Consider the following 18,615-nt stretch of genomic DNA (forward strand, 5'->3'; position numbering starts at 1 on the left):
GAACGAGCTGAAGATGACGAGACGGCTGCTTTCCAACAACGTCTGCCCGTCTTCCGCGAATTCACGTCCACAGGGGGTGACTGGGCAGCATTCCAGCGTCGCTTCCTCAGCCACCAGGAGATGGTGGGTTGGTCGGACGCACAGGCGCTTCGGGCGCTGCCGGCCACCGTAGATGACGACGCTCTCACCGCGCTCATCTCCATTCCCAAGCGACAAAGAGCAACTCTACAAGCGGCACTTCGGCGAATGTCCGAAATCTACGAACCTCCTTCCGCCACCCGCCATCAGTTCTATGAGAGACGGTGCAAACCTAGAGAATCGCCATTGGCGTTCTGTACTACACTAGTCGCCATGGCAAGAGCGGCTTACCCCCGCATAGACGAGGAGGCCATTAACGCTCTTGTCCTCCAGAAGCTGCTGGAGCTGGAGCGTGGACTGCGCGTTGTCATCCAAGCCGTGGATGATGAAGCTATGTGCTCACTGCGAGCTGCAACCATGCTCACCTGATGCTCGACTAGGACGAGATCATCACTGCATAGGCTACAACGTCAGAGCCTGCCAGCAGGGACGACAATCACTCTCCAGATCGTGCCTTTACAATGACCAGGGCGACGGGCCGGCGATCACTTGACCGCACCGGGTGCTGCGATGACCAGCAGCGGGGACGCCCTTCCCCCGCAGCGACGTGACGTGTTTCAACTGTGGCCGCCGAGGCCACATCTCAACCGACTGCCGTGCACCTCGTCGGCGCTCCTTCGGGTCCCGAGGCCAGGACCGCAGGGCACCCAACGCACCGCGGCATAAACAGGCGAGTCGCAGCACCCCTCACGCTCGGCCCTCACTCACACCTTATACACCACAACGCACCATTGACTTCGCTCATGATTCGGCGCATGACGTGCGGTGTTCTGGTGATTCTTCACGGCCACTCCGACCTGGGCAGTGGTCGGAGCTGGCCCATAGAGTGGTCGCAGCGACGGCGGGTTCCTCGGTGGTTGTGGGTTCAATTGAGGGTGTAGAGTTTCGTGTGCTTGTCGACACTGGTGCATCGGCCACTATCATTTCGGATTTAATTTATAACATACTGCCGGTGCGATGTCGACCCCTGCAAAAGGTCTCTGTTCCATGTTTTGCTGCGAATGGAAGTTCGCTGGGGATTATCAGGCAAATTCGGGCGCAAATTTTGATTGGTGATATTAAATTGGCCGGCCCTGTTTTGGTCTCTTCCTCCCTCGCGGTGCCGTGCCTCCTGGGAACTGATTTTCTCGCCAAAATGCCCATTAAAATCCTTATGGATCAGGGGTGTATTGAACTTCCGTCGGGCCGTCGGATGGCGTTTTTACCCGCAACCATGCATTCACGTATGGCCAATGTCTCTGTGCAGGCTTTTGCGGTTTGCACTGTACGCATTCCGCCAGGGGCGCAAATGCTTGTACCCTTGTGGTTAAAGAAACCGCTCGCTCCTAACGCCTCGGTACATGGCGTTCTGTTAGGGCCCTCTTAAGGGCTTAGCATTGGTGGCCGCACAGACCCTCGTAGCGGCCGACAGGGAGCCATTTTTGAAAGTTTTGAATGTTGGTCTGTCCGAAACCGTCGTTCCACAGGGGTCTTGTGCTTGCTCACGCGACAGTGGCACCCCTGGGGACCGAGGTCGTGGGACATGTATTTGACGACCCGCAGCCTCAACCTCCTCCCAAATCAGACGAGGGATGGTTAGATGCACTCTGCGCAGATGCTGGCGATTTATCCAGGCTGCAGCAGATGAAATTGCAGGCTCTTTTGCGGGAATTCTCGGATGTGTTCAGCAAATCTAAATTTGATATTGGCTGCACCAAGCTGCTGTGTCACCACATTAATACTGGCGACGCTGCCCCTATCCGTCACAATCCGTTTCGGCTCAGCCTGGCGGAGAAACAGCATGTGAAATTTGCAGTTGACGATGTGTCCGACGAGCCGGATGTCGCCCCGTTGGCGCCTAATCCGCAACGCAGACGTGACATTCCTTCTGCAGATGACGCAGGAATGATGGGGCCGTGCAGGCCACGATCGGTCGCTGGGGACCGGGGGTCGTCAAAGGTCTCCACGGAGAGACCTCCTTACCCGCCTGACATTCCTGTCATGCCGCCTGATCCACCTGCACCGCTAAAGGGGCCACTCGTCGCCTGCGATGGTCCCGCGAAACACACGCGTGCGAAATCCCGCCGATTTTAATAATATCAACGTTACGTTGTACGACACGGTCCCGGTGGTGCATCGTTTTTTTGCAGAACCGCTGCCTGGGTTGTTGTGTCGCGCATGTTGTCAAATTGTTGAAATGTTACCTTGTAATTATGTTGTGTTATTAAGAGGGGGTATTTATATTGGGTGTTTATTCTTGTTTTTGAAATTTGTTCTTGTTCTTGTTGGCAAGGTACACACACACACTTCATTTTTGCATTTTTGGAGTTTCCCGTTGCTGCAGCCGGGACGGCTGAAGCTTTCAAAGGGGGGAGGGGGGGGGGGGGGTGATGTAGAGGTGCTAGACACTATTCAGTAACCTGCAGGGCCACTATGTATTAGAGGGGCAATGCAGTGTTACCACTCTGGGACCAACGGCCGGGGTCAGGGAGAGGTAAGATCGGATTGTAAACACGGATTCCCGCCAGACCAACGGCCAAGGGTCAGATGAGGTAAAGAGGATCGAAAACGCAGATTGTAAAGAACCAATCAGAGGGTCCCACGAGGGAGCGTGGGATTGGATAAAGACAGTTACAAAACGGGTATAAAAGGGCGAGCGCGGGGAGCGCCCGCCAGTTCTCTTCACACGAAGACAGAAGCCCGGCTGAAGAAACTAGGACCCTGGACCAAGCCTTCCAGGTCTTGTAAGAGCTAAGGCTCAGTGTTTCAGTGGTCAAGGGGAGAATAGGTCCTGGCAGGCAGGACCCTGGCTCCCCAGCCTTCCAGCTCTTCTAAGAGCTAAGGCTCTGCGCGACCAGTGGTAAGGGGACCCACCGAGCCAGTCAAGCTAGTCTCCCCTAGGTCCCAGCCGGAGGACGCTAGGGTAGTGGGTAGCTGAGAATAGCTCCCGCAGTTCGGAGGCTGTACCTCCCTAGGCTAGCAGCCAGACCCGTGTATAGGTCCCGCCAGTTCGGAGGCTGTACCTCCCTAGGCTAGCAGCCAGACCCGTGTATAGGTCCCGCCAGTTCGGAGGCTGTACCTCTCTAGGCTAGCAGCCAGACCCGTGTATAGGTCCCGCCAGTTACGGAGGCTGTACCTCCTGAGGCTACGGGTGAGGGAACCGTATATCCCTCAGTGTGTGTTGGGACTGTGTCAGAAGAAAGACAGTAAACCAGTGTGTGCCTTAAAGGAGGTTATTCATCTGTTACTTATGTAGTGGCGGTGCGTGCTGACAAGGTGGGGGCGTGTGTGTGCGCGCGCCGGGCGTGGCTACATCGAGTGTGGGGGTGTTGACGCACGCCGACAGTGATGGATCACGGGCGGCGCTGGGTGCGCGGTTGTGCGCGGAGACACGATATGGGAAAGAGGATCGTGGCCAGCGTGCTGAGTGATTGGTCAACTGGGATGGGTGCTCTCAGCGACGTCCGCATAAAGGACTATAAAGGGGGACGCGCTGGAGCACTCGGGGAGTTATTACCAGCTGAAGATCGAAGACGGAGCGAAGAGATAGGGCCCTGAAACCCCTAGCCCCGCTGTCCTTGTCAAGGGCCGGGACCCTGTGCGGTTCAGAGGCGAGGCTGTGGGACCCGAGGTCTGGGCGTCCATGTGGGACCAGGCTGCGGGATCCAGAGCCGAGACTAATAACCCAGCCGGGTGGAACCCTAGAAGCTACGGGGCGAAAGAGCCTGTGCGAGTGTAGCCAGGGGAACCTCGTGGGTTATGTGGCAGTTGCCACCCGTGTAACAGTTTGGTGTTAATAAAAAGGTGTGCTACCCGTCACCATCGTCTCCCGCCAAGTTACTACTTTACAACTGGCGTCAGAAGTAAACCTGTCTTCACAAACGATGGATACTAGGAAGACTACCCGTACCCACGAGCGAGATCGGGAAGACGACGACGTACCGGAGACACAAGCATCGGGTGGCGAGGAAGATGAGATGCCGCCGATGCAGTACCTCGCGCCGATGGACGACGCTCCGCTCGCCTCCAACACCGGCCTTCAGGAAGCACACTCCCGCCTGGCGGAGTTGTTGCTCGCCGCCGCTTCGATTTTGTCCGAACTCACGGCTTCAGGAGGTGGGAGGACGACTGCAAGAGTGGAGGAGGGAGCGCGGCCGCCGGGATCCAGCCAAAACGCGCTTCGCGCCAAAAGTTTTGAAGTTGGCGCCATTTTCGAGGGTCCACCAGCGATTGGCGGGAAGCGGGGACACCACGTGCTCGGGGACCTCCACTCCACGCAGCCCGCGTCATTGGCGCGCGCCGAGACTCTCCACCATGCGCCTGCCGACGGAGCCGACATTTTCATTGACTACAGCGGTGCGCGGGAAAAGCAGTCATCGGGGGACGACGACCAGGTCCTCCAACAGAGACTGCCCGCGCTCACGGCGTTCAAGGCGGATGGGGGCGACTGGGGGGCCTTCCATCGAAGGTTCCTCGCGCATCAGGAGATGTCGGGGTGGTCCGACATCACGGCCCTACGCGCGCTGCCGGCGATGCTCGATGACGACGCACTTGCGGCCTTCACATCCGCCCCAAGGTCGTCCCGCTCAACGCTCCAGGCCGCGCTGCATCTCATGGCTAAGGTGTTCGGACCGCCCTCGACCTGTCGCCACCAGTTTTACGAACGGCGTAAGGTGGATGGAGAAACTACGCTCGCCTATCGCACATCGCTGCTCGCCCTGGCGGACGCCGCTTTCCCCCGTATGGACAAGGAGGGGAATGACGCCATGGTCACGGAGCAACTGCTGGCGTTGGCTCACGGTCTGGGAGTGCCCATAAATACGGCCGACGAAATGGACATCTGCTCCTTGGGGGTGGCGACAAGTATTCACGCACACGAGGTCCTCAAGCGTAAGCGGACGGTCATCTGTGCGTCGGCGGGGATCGCGACACCAGCCGCGACGAGCGCCGAGCCTCCGACTGCTGCGGTTCGGGAGGAGGCCTTCACCGTCTCAAGACCGGGGGAGTGGAGATCGGGTGGTCGCTTGCCCGTACGATCCCGCAAGCTGGAGCAACCGAAACCTACGACGTCCATGGTCTTGTGTTACAACTGCGGCCTCCGGGGTCACGTCGCGTCCGGGTGCCGGGCTCCGCGTCAGCGCGCCACGGGACCACGTCCGGACGACGACCAAGGCTCCAAGTCATCCCAGCAAACCCCGGCAAGTCGCGGCACCCCACACGCTCGGTCCACATACATGGCACACTCGGGTCGCCGCTTCGCGGTGGGGGGACCGCGTATGGGTACCGAGGGTTCGGTTCGGCGAGGGGGGTTCGTACAGGGCCCGGGGGCAGTCAAATGGTCAGAGTTGGCCCACAGGATAGTGGCTGCGTCGGCCGGGTCGTCCGTAGTAACGGGGTTTATTGACGGGGTCGAGGTCCGGGTGTTGGTGGACACGGGTGCATCGGCCACCATCATTTCGGACCTTATTTATAACATCCTTCCCGTCCAATGCCGACCCCTTCTCCCGGTGGACGTACCGTTTTACGCGGCGAACGGGGGATCTTTGGGAATAATCGGACAGATTCGGGCCACTATTTGTATTGGTGATATCAAATTGGCGGGTCCCATTTTTGTGTCATCGTCTCTGGCGGTCCCTTGTTTACTGGGCACTGACTTCTTGGCTAAAATGCCCATTAAAATTCTCATTGATCAGGCCTGCATTGAGCTTCCGTCGGGTCGGCGGGTTGCATTTTTAACGAGTCCTACCAAAATACGCACGGTTTGTGCTACGGTTCAGGCGCTGGCAACTCAGACTGTGCGGGTGCCCCCGGGATCGCAAATGTTGGTACCCCTTCGGTTGCGAAAACCCCTCGGGATCGACGCGGGGGACCAGGGTGTTCTGTTAGGACCGTCTAACAGAGCTGTTGGGGGCCTCGACTTAGCAGTAGCTCAGACCATGGTGCGGGCGGACAGTGATCCGTTCGTGATGGTTCTGAATACGGGGTCGCGGACAGCTGTGATTACACAGGGCACGGTGCTGGCTCACGCGGCGCCGCTGCCCGTCGACGAACGGCTCGTTGCACATGCCGACTCCAGCCTCGATACACACCCTCCGTCGGAAGAGGGGACACAATGGCTGGACTCGTTGTGTGCTGGGTCTAGTGACTTGTCTAGTGTGCAGTTGGGAGCGTTGAGGGGCCTGCTACTCGAATTCGCCGACATCTTTAGCAGACATAAGTATGATATTGGCTGCACGGATCTGTTGCGCCACCACATAGCGACCGGTGATGCGGCCCCTATTCGGCAAAATCCATTCCGGCTCAGCCCAGCCGAAAAGGAACATGTGAGGTCGGCAGTTGATGACATGCTGGCTGCCGACATCATTTCGCCCTCTTCCAGTCCGTGGGGGGCTCCCATTGTTCTTGTTAAGAAACAGGACGGGTCCTTGCGATTTTGTGTGGATTTTCGCCGCCTAAATAAAATCTCTATGGCCGACGCGTATCCGCTCCCCAGGATGGATGAATCGCTGGATGCCTTGGCGGGAGCACAGTATTTTTCGACGCTTGACCTGCTTTCAGGATTTTGGCAATTGCCCCTCGATCAGGAATCAAAACCTAAGACCGCTTTCCGGACACCAGGAGGCCTATTTGAATTCAATCGATTGCCCATGGGCTTACATTCCGCTCCCGCCACGTTCCAGAGGCTCATGGAATTGGTTTTGTCAGGACTCCAATGGGACACCTGTTTGATCTACCTCGATGATATCATCGTTTTCAGCCGGACTTTCGAGGAGCACCTCCAGCGGTTGAGAGGGGTGTTCCTCAGGATGCGTTCCGCTAAATTAAAATTTAAAGCCGCTAAATGTCACCTGCTTTGGGAATCGGTCCGGTACTTGGGCCACATTGTTGGCCGTTCAGGGATCTCCACAGACCCTGCAAAAACGCACTGTGTCAGCTCATGGCCAACGCCGACCTCAGTTACTGAAGTCCGCAGCTTCATAGGATTCGCCTCCTACTACCGCCGTTTTGTACAACATTTTGCCACCATAGCCAGGCCCCTACACGCTTTGACGGCTAAAGGGGTAAGGTTTCACTGGGGCTCAGATGAGGAGGCCGCGTTCTGCTCCCTTCGGGACGCCTTGGTGCGAGCTCCCCCCTTGTGTTACCCCGATTTCACGCAACCGTTTCTGCTTGACATGGATGCCAGTAACATGGGTATCGGGGGAGTGCTCTCACAGGTGGTCGGGGGGGTCGAACGGGTGGTCGCCTACGGTAGTAGAGTTCTGTCACCTGCGGAACAACGCTACTGTGTGACTCGTCGTGAATTGCTAGCGATCGTTTTTTTTATACAGCAATTCAGACCGTATCTCTACGGACGTCATTTTACTGTTCGTACGGACCACGCGGCTCTCCAATACGCAATGCGGGTGGCGCAACCCTCCGGACAATTGTCCCGATGGCTGGAGGTCCTCCAAGACTACCAGTTCACGACGATTTACCGAAAGGGACTGCGGCACTCGAATGCGGATGCCTTGTCGCGGTTGCCTCCGCGCTCGGAATGCGCGTGTCTTCTGGGATCGGCGCGGTGTAAACCCCCTGTCGCCGCTCGCGCGGAAGTTTTGCTCGCCGCCATGGACGCTTCAGAGGTCGTGTTGCCCACCGCTCCAGCGGGCGGGGACTCGTTACTCGTGTTACCTCTTATCGAGTGGGGCCGTCTCCAAATGGCCGACAGCTCCCTACTCGCGCTGCGGCGGAAGGCAGAGGCTCCCGAGGGGGGGGAGACGCGGACTAGTTCATGGGTGGTCAGACAGGGCTTCCTGATGAAGTGGGACAATATGTCCCGGCGCCATACGCTCGTTGTGCCATCTGCTTTACGGGGTAAGGTCGTTCTGGCTGCTCACGAACGCCTCATGCATTTTGGATTTCACAAAACGCTTGCCCTACTCCAACGGGACTATTATTGGCCGGGTATGGGGAGCGACGTGGAGAACATCCTCAAGGGATGTGTGGGGTGCGCTCGAAGGAAGCCACCACAGATAGCGGCTAATCCACCGCTGCAATCCATTCAGGTTTCGCGCACGAACGAACTGGTCGCGCTCGACATTTTGGGGCCCTTTCCCGCTACACCTAGGGGTAACAAATACCTGCTGGTTGGTGTAGAATACTTCACCCGATGGCCCATGGCGTGGCCACTCGCCAACCAGTCAGCTGCGGCGGTGGCGGACGCCTTTGTCCAGGGCTGTTTTGGACAAAGGCGCCCCCGAACGCTTGCTTACGGACCAGGGAAAGAATTTTTCGAGCGTTTTGTTGCGCGAGGTGTGCGACCTGTTGGGTACGAAAAAAGTGCGTACCTCCCCGTACCACCCGCAGACTGATGGAATGGTTGAACGTCTAAACAGAACGATTACTTCTATGCTGTGCCAACAGGTCTGCAACGATCAGGTTGATTGGGACTTGCAGGTACCCGGGGTACTCGCGGCCTATCGAATGGCCCCCCATGCGGCAACGGGGTTTTCCCCATTTTTTCTCATGTATGGACGCGAGGCTGATCCGCCTATGGATGTCCAACTGGGGATTTCCCAGCCACGTGCGAAATCCAAATTGGCCGAACACATCAAATTTAACATCGCCAAACTGGCTGAAGCGCGGGAGGCTGCAAGGTTGAATTCGAGGTCGCGCCAGGTCGCTAACGAGAGGTTGCGTGAATGGAAAGTGTATACGCACGATTGGAAAACAGGCGATAAGGCCTGGCTGCATTGTCCACATGCACCGTTGGCTACGTCCCCTAAGTTGTTGAGACCATGGAGGGGACCTGTGGAAATCGTGCGTATTGCGCGACCCCAGTGTATCCAGATTAAATGGGGAAAACGCCGTTGGTACGTACACCCCTCCCGGCTGAAACCTTTCGCGGAAACCCATGACCTCCCTTTGTGCCGTAACGACCGAGCGTGTGATGGGGCCGTCGGCTCGGGGAGGGAGGTGTCGCAGTCTGATCCTCACGTGTCTCCGCCTGACCTACTCCCAGGTGTCGCGGACCTGACGGCGGCTGACCACCGTGAGCCGGATTCCCGAGGCGCGCACGGATCTACATTACCTGCCCCGTGCCTCCCTGGACTGCCGGCGCCACCGGACGTTCATCCGCGTCTGGTTCCGTACGACGGACCGGCCAGGCGGACTCGTGCTAAGACACGCCACTTTTCCTGAGGGGGGGGCCGAGATTGCGGCTCGGCGCCACGTTCCCCTCCTGCCCAGTACATTGCCCCGTTCAAGGGGTGGTCGGTAATGAAGGCACGCTGCACGAGTCATTTTTGTATATATGTTTATTGTTGTCGCTCGCCGCTTGTACATATTGTTCTGTTGTTGCGGTGATATGCTCTGCTTACGGATGGCGGAGTTCTTATTGTGTTGTGTTGTTGTGGTTGTTGTTCGTGTTACGGGGCACACACTAATTGGGGAGGGAAATAAAACATTTTTTTAGCAGCCGGGTCGGCTGCGAGCTATGTGGTAGGGGGTGATGTAGTGGCGGTGCGTGCTGACAAGGTGGGGGCGTGTGTGTGCGCGCGCCGGGCGTGGCTACATCGAGTGTGGGGGTGTTGACGCACGCCGACAGTGATGGATCACGGGGCGGCGCTGGGTGCGCGGTTGTGCGCGGAGACACGATATGGGAAAGAGGATCGTGGCCAGCGTGCTGAGTGATTGGTCAACTGGGATGGGTGCTCTCAGCGACGTCCGCATAAAGGACTATAAAGTAGGACGCGCTGGAGCACTCGGGGAGTTATTACCAGCTGAAGATCGAAGACGGAGCGAAGAGATAGGGCCCTGAGACCCCTAGCCCCGCTGTCCTTGTCAAGGGCCGGGACCCTGTGCGGTTCAGAGGCGAGGCTGTGGGACCCGAGGTCTGGGCGTCCATGTGGGACCAGGCTGCGGGATCCAGAGCCGAGACTAATAACCCAGCCGGGTGGAACCCTAGAAGCTACGGGGCGAAAGAGCCTGTGCGAGTGTAGCCAGGGGAACCTCGTGGGTTATGTGGCAGTTGCCACCCGTGTAACAGTTTGGTGTTAATAAAAAGGTGTGCTACCCGTCACCGTCGTCTCCCGCCAAGTTACTACTTTACACTTACAACACTACACATGCAATATTAAAATATTCTCAAAATGTCCCCCCCCAATATATTGCTATTAAATAGATTTCTGTTCATATGATTCTAGTTATGCTTGTACTTTATTAATCCCTAATGTCTGCCATTACATACAATGAAACAAGAAAAGGTAAAAAATAAAAAAACAGCAATGTCATGCAATACACTATTAGACATTGTAAACAATTAATAAAAAGTCCATCCTATATGTTAGTGATTTTTTTATATTTTAGGCAGGAAATTTGTTTTCAAATTTAGATTTTTTTTCTGGGGGGGGGGGGTGACCCCCAGACCCCCTGGAAGATTTGGTCCCCCCCAATGTTGTCTCCATGGCTACGGTCTTGAGGCAGCATGAACCCGGGATACACGAATCTGCAGTGAAGTCGTTTGCAACCTCAAGGATTCCCAGCATCCAGCAGGGGGTGTCTTGTTTTGCACTGACAACTGCGCTCTAGAAGTGTGCACTCAAAAATACGGTGTTTGTACTTGGCCGGCACCTCCGACCGCACGTTGAACAGCTTGGCGCAGCTGCAGTCTGAGGTCTCGGAGCCGCCGGACCGGCAGTCGTCGATGGTCTCCTCCCGGAGTCCCGTGGTCACGGTGTAATGCGTGCATTTGTCGTATTTGTCATCATAAAGTACTGCACTGTTCTTTGGTTCTTACGGTTTGAAAGATGCTGACGTGTGAGCGCCAGGGGTGGCTGGTCAAAGTCCATTTCAACTAATATGTCAACTCATCTCATACACCTCATCTCATCTCAATTCACCTCAACCCTAATTCACGTCATCTTATCTCAACATACCTCATGCTAACTCACCTCACTTACCTCGCCCCAAAACTCACCACAACATATCTCACTCATTCACCGACTTATTCATTCACTCATGCATCATCTCATTCACTCACCCAACATCCTACTCACCCACCATCTCACGCACCCATCGATTCATTCACCCACCATATCACTCATTCACTCACTCACCATCTCACTCACCATCTCACTCACATTGTGTCACTTTTACACTCATCCACTCACTGATTCAATCACCCACCATCTCACGCACCCACTCACTCTCATTTGGCTAAAACAAAATAACCTCGTGTAGCTGCCCATATACCATTTAATAAAAAGCCACATTGTAACAAAGCGTTCAATCCTGCATTGACCACAAACCACCAACACCTGAAACCACCTTTAACATACAAACCACAACCTTAAGAAATCACCCTAATACATGGGGATCCATTGAGAGATACCCCACTGATTTGCGAATGAACTCCGTCTTACGCTTCCCAGCTGACGAAATATGATTGCAGCGATGGCTTCGTAATCTCGGAGCTGTGGGAGATGACAAGACTGTAGAGGTATTCACAAATATCCCCGTACAGCCTTAGCACACTTCTGCTGAGCCACGTGCTGTTAGCGAGTTGCACCTTTGAAGGCCGGCACGGCACACGAGGAGTGAGGGTGGGTGGACAGTACCACTCTTGAACATCACCAAAGCCAAGGTCGTCCACCAACCGCCATTGGATCAGCCAACCACCCCCAGACTATCCATGTCCATGGAGAGGCCCTTGAATATGTGAAGTGTTTCCCTCTTGGAACGCCTTCTTATCTTCCCCATTCTGCTGTGTGAGCATATTCCAGGGTTAATGTTATTGTTAAGTTCATGAATCGTGGGTTAAGTTCATCTCATTTGAGCAGGAGAAGTGACAGATGTGCCGAGGTACACCACCATCGGCTGTAGCGCTTAAATTAACGACAAATCGGCATTTTCTGTCTGTAACGTGGCATTGTATCCTCGTAAAAAGCCTTTTGAAACTCTTGCCCATGATATTCTACTCAAGACACAGTCAGCTATAATTGTCAGACAGTACGATTAAATGATTTCAGAGATACATCTCAGACCATTATCAAAAAGGTACATTGTGGTAACATCTCGTCCACAAATTGTTAAATGACAAGGTAGGGTGGCTATGGTGACGCTGCGTATACATCAGCTACTAATCTAACACTTAACAGACTAAACCCCATTTATCATTCTGATCTTCTATTTGTATTGTATCTACCATGTGAACTATCCCAACAATGAGAATTTGTTTTGGAACAACCTTGTTTCCTCCCTTAACATCATAAATCTTCATTAAATAAATGTACGTGTAGAAAAAATCGGTTGCAATTTGTAGTTATATACTTTGTTTAATTAGTCTTTATCTAGTTTCAGTGATTTGCACACCTTTGCTATATTTTACACCCCTATTGGTTATTTGTACTGTTTGTTATTGTAACTTTCTGTCCTGCCCCTACTGCCCATCTCGAAAAAGAGCTTCATAACTCATTAGATTCCTTCAGTTTAAATAAAGATGCTGATTCAGATTCTATGTATATATGTTGAACTTATTTCGCACCGTACATAGCTAACAGTGCTAATCAGAGGTGCGGGGTGAGGTCAACAAACCAAACACAAAAATCAGTTCTAAAGAAATTAGTTTTCAATGTCCGTCAGATCAAGATGCCGCTATCTGTTATTTGAGAATGCTTGTCTGAAGTCGCTGTATGAACAAAGCAAAACTGACTGCAGCGATCAGAGCTTGACCGTGCGCTCACAACTCATAGCTACGTTCAGAGCAGATATCTACCACCTACAAACACTCGGAGGGTTGTGCCCGCTCCTCTTTGCCGCAGACCTGTCATCATTAGTTCATGACTTTTTCTTAACACGCCTGAATTACACTCATTGCTTATGCCTCAAAAGTACAGAATTGGCTATTCCCCACAACCTTTTGTGACCAGGACAGTGATATTTTGGAATTTACCTATTTTCAAGATAGATTAAGTGCTGAGTAAATTAGGAGTAACTTATAGAACATTATATAACTTTTCAGTAATATAAAAAGTAGTATAAATACAGGGGCCTTAAGCCCACCAGTTCAGCTTAGTTCCAGCTGCCTAAGTGGATACATATCTGCATTTGTCTGAGATGGTATCAAGAGGCTGCAAGCATCCGGCAGACGCATTTTGCTATGTCTGTGGCCAATTTATCAAGACGAGCGAAAAAGTACTCTGTGGAAGGATCTGCTAAAATGTGTGAGACCTACAAGGCATATTTTGGCATGCCTGTCGGGGATCAAGACAAACCCTGGGCACCTCATTTCACCTTCAAGCAATGTAAAAAACTCTGGAAGGTAAGATGTACAATTGTTGCTGAGAATTTTATATTATAAAATTTGTTCCAATTTTTTTAATTGTTAAAGTTTTTAATTTTAAAATGTTTTACAATTTTCAATGTTATTGAAAAAAATAAACATGAAAAATGTTGTCAGACTCTCTTACACATTATTCATGGGTGAAATTTATTTTTGAAGGATGGTACAGAGGGAAAGAGAGAGCCATGAAGTTCGCTATCCCAATAATTTGGCGGGAACCCAGTGACCACTCAAGCAACTGCTACTTTTGCAAGGTGGACCCTTACAAACGTCGGACTGGCAATAATGCACCTGCTATCACGTATCAGGACCTTCCTTCATCCATCACCCCGGTGCTACACTGCCATGAGCTCCCCGTACCCACTCCAGAGAGAGAGTAGCCGTCTATAGAAGAGAGCAGCAAGTCAGAGAGCAAGGAAGATGTAGATCCAGATGACAATTTCAGAGGTGGAGCTGAGGAGAGAAACCATACTACCCAAACCAAAAAGACCTCAACGACTTGATTAGAGATCTTGGTCTCACCAAGTCCAATGCCGAGCTTTTGACATCTAGGCTCAAGCAGTGGAACTTGTTGGATGAAAGTGTGCAAGTCGCAGATCAGAGGAAGCATCACCAACCTTCTTGCAGCTTCTTCACCCGTCAAGATGGGCTCTTCTTCTGCCACAATCTGACCAGTCTGTTCGTGGCAATCAGAATCGCCTGTAACCAGAATGAGTGGTGCCTCTTCATTGACAGCTCATCCAGGAGCCTCAAAGCTGTGCTGCTCCCTAATGGTAACAAGTACACGTCTCTTCCCCTGGCTCACTCGGTGCACCTCAAAGAGGATTACAACAGCATCAATACCTTCCTGGACGACTTGCAGTCTGATGAGTACGGCTGGGAGGTCATCGGAGACTTCAAAATGATGGCATTCCTGATGGGTCTCCAAGGAGGTTTTACCAAGTTTCCCTACTATATTTGCCTTTGGGACAGCAGGGACAACCAAGGCGCACTACCACAGGCGGGACTGGCCAAAGCGGATCGAGTTCTCTGTTGGGAGGAACAACGTCAAGTGGGAGCCATTGGTGGACCCCCGGAAGGTGCTGATGCCAATGCTGCACATCAAATTGGGCCTTATGAAACAATTTGTCAGAGCTGGAGATAAAGAGTCGGCAGCCTTCAAGTACCTTCAAGACTTCTTCACTAAGCTGTCTGAGGCGAAGGTCAAAGCCGGTGTCTTCATCGGATCACAGATAAAGAATATCCTGGAGTGCAATGAATCCCCCAAGAAGCTCACTAGCAAGGAGGAAGCGGCTTGGAACAGCTTTGTCGCACTGATTTTTTGTCTTTCTGGGCAAACACAAGGTCAAAAACTATGTGGAGCTGGTTGAGGCTGGTGAAGAACTACGGCACAATGGGAAGTAGGATGTCCCTCAAAGCCCATATCCTTTATGCCCATCTTGATAAATTCAAGGAGAACATGGGAGTGTACTCGGAGGATCAAGGCGAGCGCTTCCACAAGGATTTACTGGATTTTGAACGCCGCTACCAAGCCCAGAGCCCCCCACACCACTAACAACTCCCGCCTGGCCAACGACCTGAACGAGTTCTACTGCAGATTTGAAAGACAATTGGACTATCCTGAACTACCCCTTCCCACCCAAGAGGCCTCCCCCCTCCCACCACTATAGAGATGACTCTCTCAATTCAGGAGGGAGAGGTTAACAGACTTTTCAAGAGGCAGAACCCCCGCAAAGCAGCTGGGCCAGACTCTGTCTCTCCAGCGACCCTCAAGCACTGCGCTGACCAGCTGTCTCCAGTGTTCACCAACATCTTCAACGCCTCACTGGAGACATGCCATGTACCAGCCTGTCTCAAGTCCTCCGCCATCATCCCTGTGCCCAAAAAGCCAAGGCCAACAGGACTTAATGATTACAGACCCGTCGCCCTAACCTCTGTGGTAATGAAGTATTTTGAGCGCCTGGTGCTGGCACACCTCTAAGCCATCACAGACCCTCTCCTGGACCCCCCGCAGTTTGCCTACAGAGCCAACAGGTCTGTGGACGACGCAGTTAACATGACCCTCCACTTCACCCTACAGCACCTGGACTCCCCAGCAACACACGCCAGGATCCTGTTTGTGGACTTCAGCTCTGCTTTCAACACCATCATCCCTGCCCTGCTTCAGGACAAGCTCTCCCAGCTGAACGTGCCCGACTCCACCTGCAGGTGGATCACAGACTTCCTGTCTGACAGGAAGAAGTGCGTTAAGCTGGGAACACAAGTCTCTGACTCCCGGTCCATCAGCACCGGATCTCCTCAGGGCTGCGTCCTTTCCCCTCTGCTCTTCTCCCTGTACACTGACAGCTGCACCTCCAGTCATCCGTCCGTCAAACTCTTGAAGTTTGCGGACGACACCACCCTCATTGGGCTCATCTCTGGTGGGGATGAGTCTGACTATAGGTGGGAAGATGACAACCTGGTGAGCTGGTGTAGCCAGAACTTATAGCTCAATGCTCTTAAGTCAGTGGAGATGGTTGTGGACTTCAGGAAGAATACAGCCCCACTCACCCCCATCACCCTGTGCGACTCCCCAGTGAACACTGTGGAGTCCTTCCGCTTTCTGGGTACTATCCTCTCCCAGGACCTCAAGTGGGAACTGAACATCAGCTCCCTCATAAAGAGAGCACAACAGAGGATGTCCTTCCTACGGCAGCTGAAGAAATTCGACCTGCCAAAGACAATGATGGTGCATTTCTACACAGCCATCATTGAGTCCATCCTCACCTCCTCCATCACCATCTGATACGCTGCTGCCACTGCCAAGGACAAAAGCAGACTGCAGCGTATCGTTCGCACTGCTGAGAAGGTGATTGGCTGCAATCTGCCTACCCTCGAGGACCTGCACACCTCGAGGACCCTGAGGCGAGCGAGGAAGATTGTGGCCGACTCCTCCCACCCTGGACACTCTCTGCTTCAGCTACTCCCCTCCGGCAGAAGGCTTCGGTCTATCAGGACCAAAACCTCACGCCACAAAAACAGTTTCTTCCCATCCGCTTCTGGCTTCTTCAACAAGGCCAAGGGCTCACACTGACTTTAACAATTTATCTGCATAATGACACCGTGCCATGGAAGCGAGGCGGTTGAGCTTTTCCATCAGAGCAACATATGACGTCCTTCCAACACCAGTTAATCTTCACCAATGGTATGGTGAAGATCCGGACTGTGCCCTCTGTTCCATGCCAGCCAACCTCAGGCACATTCTCACAGGGTGTAAAACAAGCCTCACCCAAGGACGCTACACTTGGCGTCACAACCAAGTCCTTAAAAACCTTGCGTCCGCCCTGGAGGACAAGCGAGCTGCCACCAACTCCCTACCACCCCTAGCAGCATCACACCCCTTACGGACGACCTTTGTCCGCGAAGGGGCTAAACCACCGAAGAGCGGCTCTACACCAATAGAGCGAGACCAGCTGCGCTTGGCCCGCGACTGGAAAATGCTAGCTGACATTGGCCGGCAACTTGTGTTTCCTCCGGAGATCGCAACCACCACCCTAAGACCTGACATGGTGCTCTGGTCCCGTTCGCTCAAGAAGGTCTTCATCATTGAGCTCACAGTACCCTGGGAAGACTCAGTAGATGAGGCTTATGAGCGAAAACATCTGTGCTATGCCGATCTAGCTGCCGAAGCACGGCATCATGGCTGGAACACAGAAGTCCGACCAGTGGAGGTGGGCTGCAGAGGTTTTGTGGCAACATCTACAACCAGACTGCTTAGAGACCTGGGAATTAAGGGCCAGAGCCAGCGTTCGGCAATCAGACCTGTATCGGAGGCGGCAGAAGGCAGCAGTCAGTGGCTCTGGATGAAGAGGAAAGACCCCAGCTGGGCCCCAAAGTGAGAGGGCTGGGAGGTATGCAGTCAACAATGCTTGACTCAGGGAGGAGGACACCCCTGCCATGCATAGTCCCATGGGATGTTGGCTATCAATAGCAAACCAACTCCTATGACTAATTGGGAATGGGACCCAAGCGTAGGATTGATCACCCTGTCGCTGGCCGCCTTTGGGAAAAGTGTATAGTATGAAAGGCCGAAACACCCTAGGAACCAAAGGTTCACTACTGACGATGCGCTCCCCAAATTTCACCAGGCTCACTGTTCATGAACTCTTGGAAGTGCTTGCACAAAGGATAGTAACATCTCATCCTGTGTTCTTTGGAATCGTATTTCTGTATGTTTATATTGTATATTATAGCTATTTTATATTATATATTTTATTTTATTCAAAACCTTTACATACTTTAGCCCCTTAGTATTAGTTAGACTTTGTACCTTTAGTATAGTTAGACTTGTGCACGATTTATTTAAGATTTAAGATTCCTATATGTTGAATGTATGCACCTTCCTGCCAAAGTAAATTCCTTGTCTGTGCGAATTTTCATGGCGAATAAAACCCTGATACTGATGAACATCTGGAAAATTCGCCAGCATTGCACCTCCAATAAGCATGGTTGGCTACGTACGTTGGCTATGTACGATGCGAAATAAGTTCAACAATCATACATTGCTTCACGCGAGCCTGACTCTGCTGCTGATGAGACACTGTTGCTTGCGTTGAACTAAATGCCGCTTCAATTAGGCACTCCCAAAAGGCCGTGCCTGCGAATAATGTGGTGACTAAAACGATACGTGGTGTGTATTACGTCTTTAATGTTTCTTGTGGAGATAAGGGATTTGCGAAGGAGGAAGGGAGATGATGATGATGGCGGTGACGATAGTAATGGTGATGGTAATGATGATGGCGATGATTGTGACGAAGGTGGTAGTGGTAGTAATAATGGTGATGAGGTGATGATGATTTTCACGGTGATAGTGATGGTGGTGATGATGATGTTGGTGATGATGATTATGGTGGTTTTTGTGGTATTGATGATCATGATGATGGTAATGATGATGATGATTGTGATTATTGTGATGATGTTGGTGGTGATGGTGATTATGTTGGTTTTGGTGGTTTTGAAAGTAATCATGGTGATGGTGTATGATGATAGTGATGGTGGTGGTGATAATGCTGTTGGTGATGTTGATGATAGTGATGATGGGATGATGATGGGGTGATGATGGTGAATCGCAGGGATTAGGAGGCGTGGTGACGCGAGCGCACACTGCAGGTGAAGGAGCGGCCACACAGACTCTG

The 18,615-nt window shown here is 52.8% G+C and overlaps 1 protein-coding gene across 1 annotated transcript in view; it reads left to right on the forward strand.

The window, feature by feature from the left end:
• The window catches only part of LOC144737446 (E3 ubiquitin/ISG15 ligase TRIM25-like), a 227,628-nt gene that overhangs the window by 45,564 nt on the left and 163,449 nt on the right, over window positions 1–18,615 (forward strand). The window lies entirely within an intron of this gene.

The sequence above is a fragment of the Lampetra planeri genome, chromosome 69 (assembly GCF_965212315.1).
Source record: "Lampetra planeri chromosome 69, kcLamPlan1.2.h2, whole genome shotgun sequence".
Lineage (NCBI taxonomy): Eukaryota > Metazoa > Chordata > Hyperoartia > Petromyzontiformes > Petromyzontidae > Lampetra > Lampetra planeri.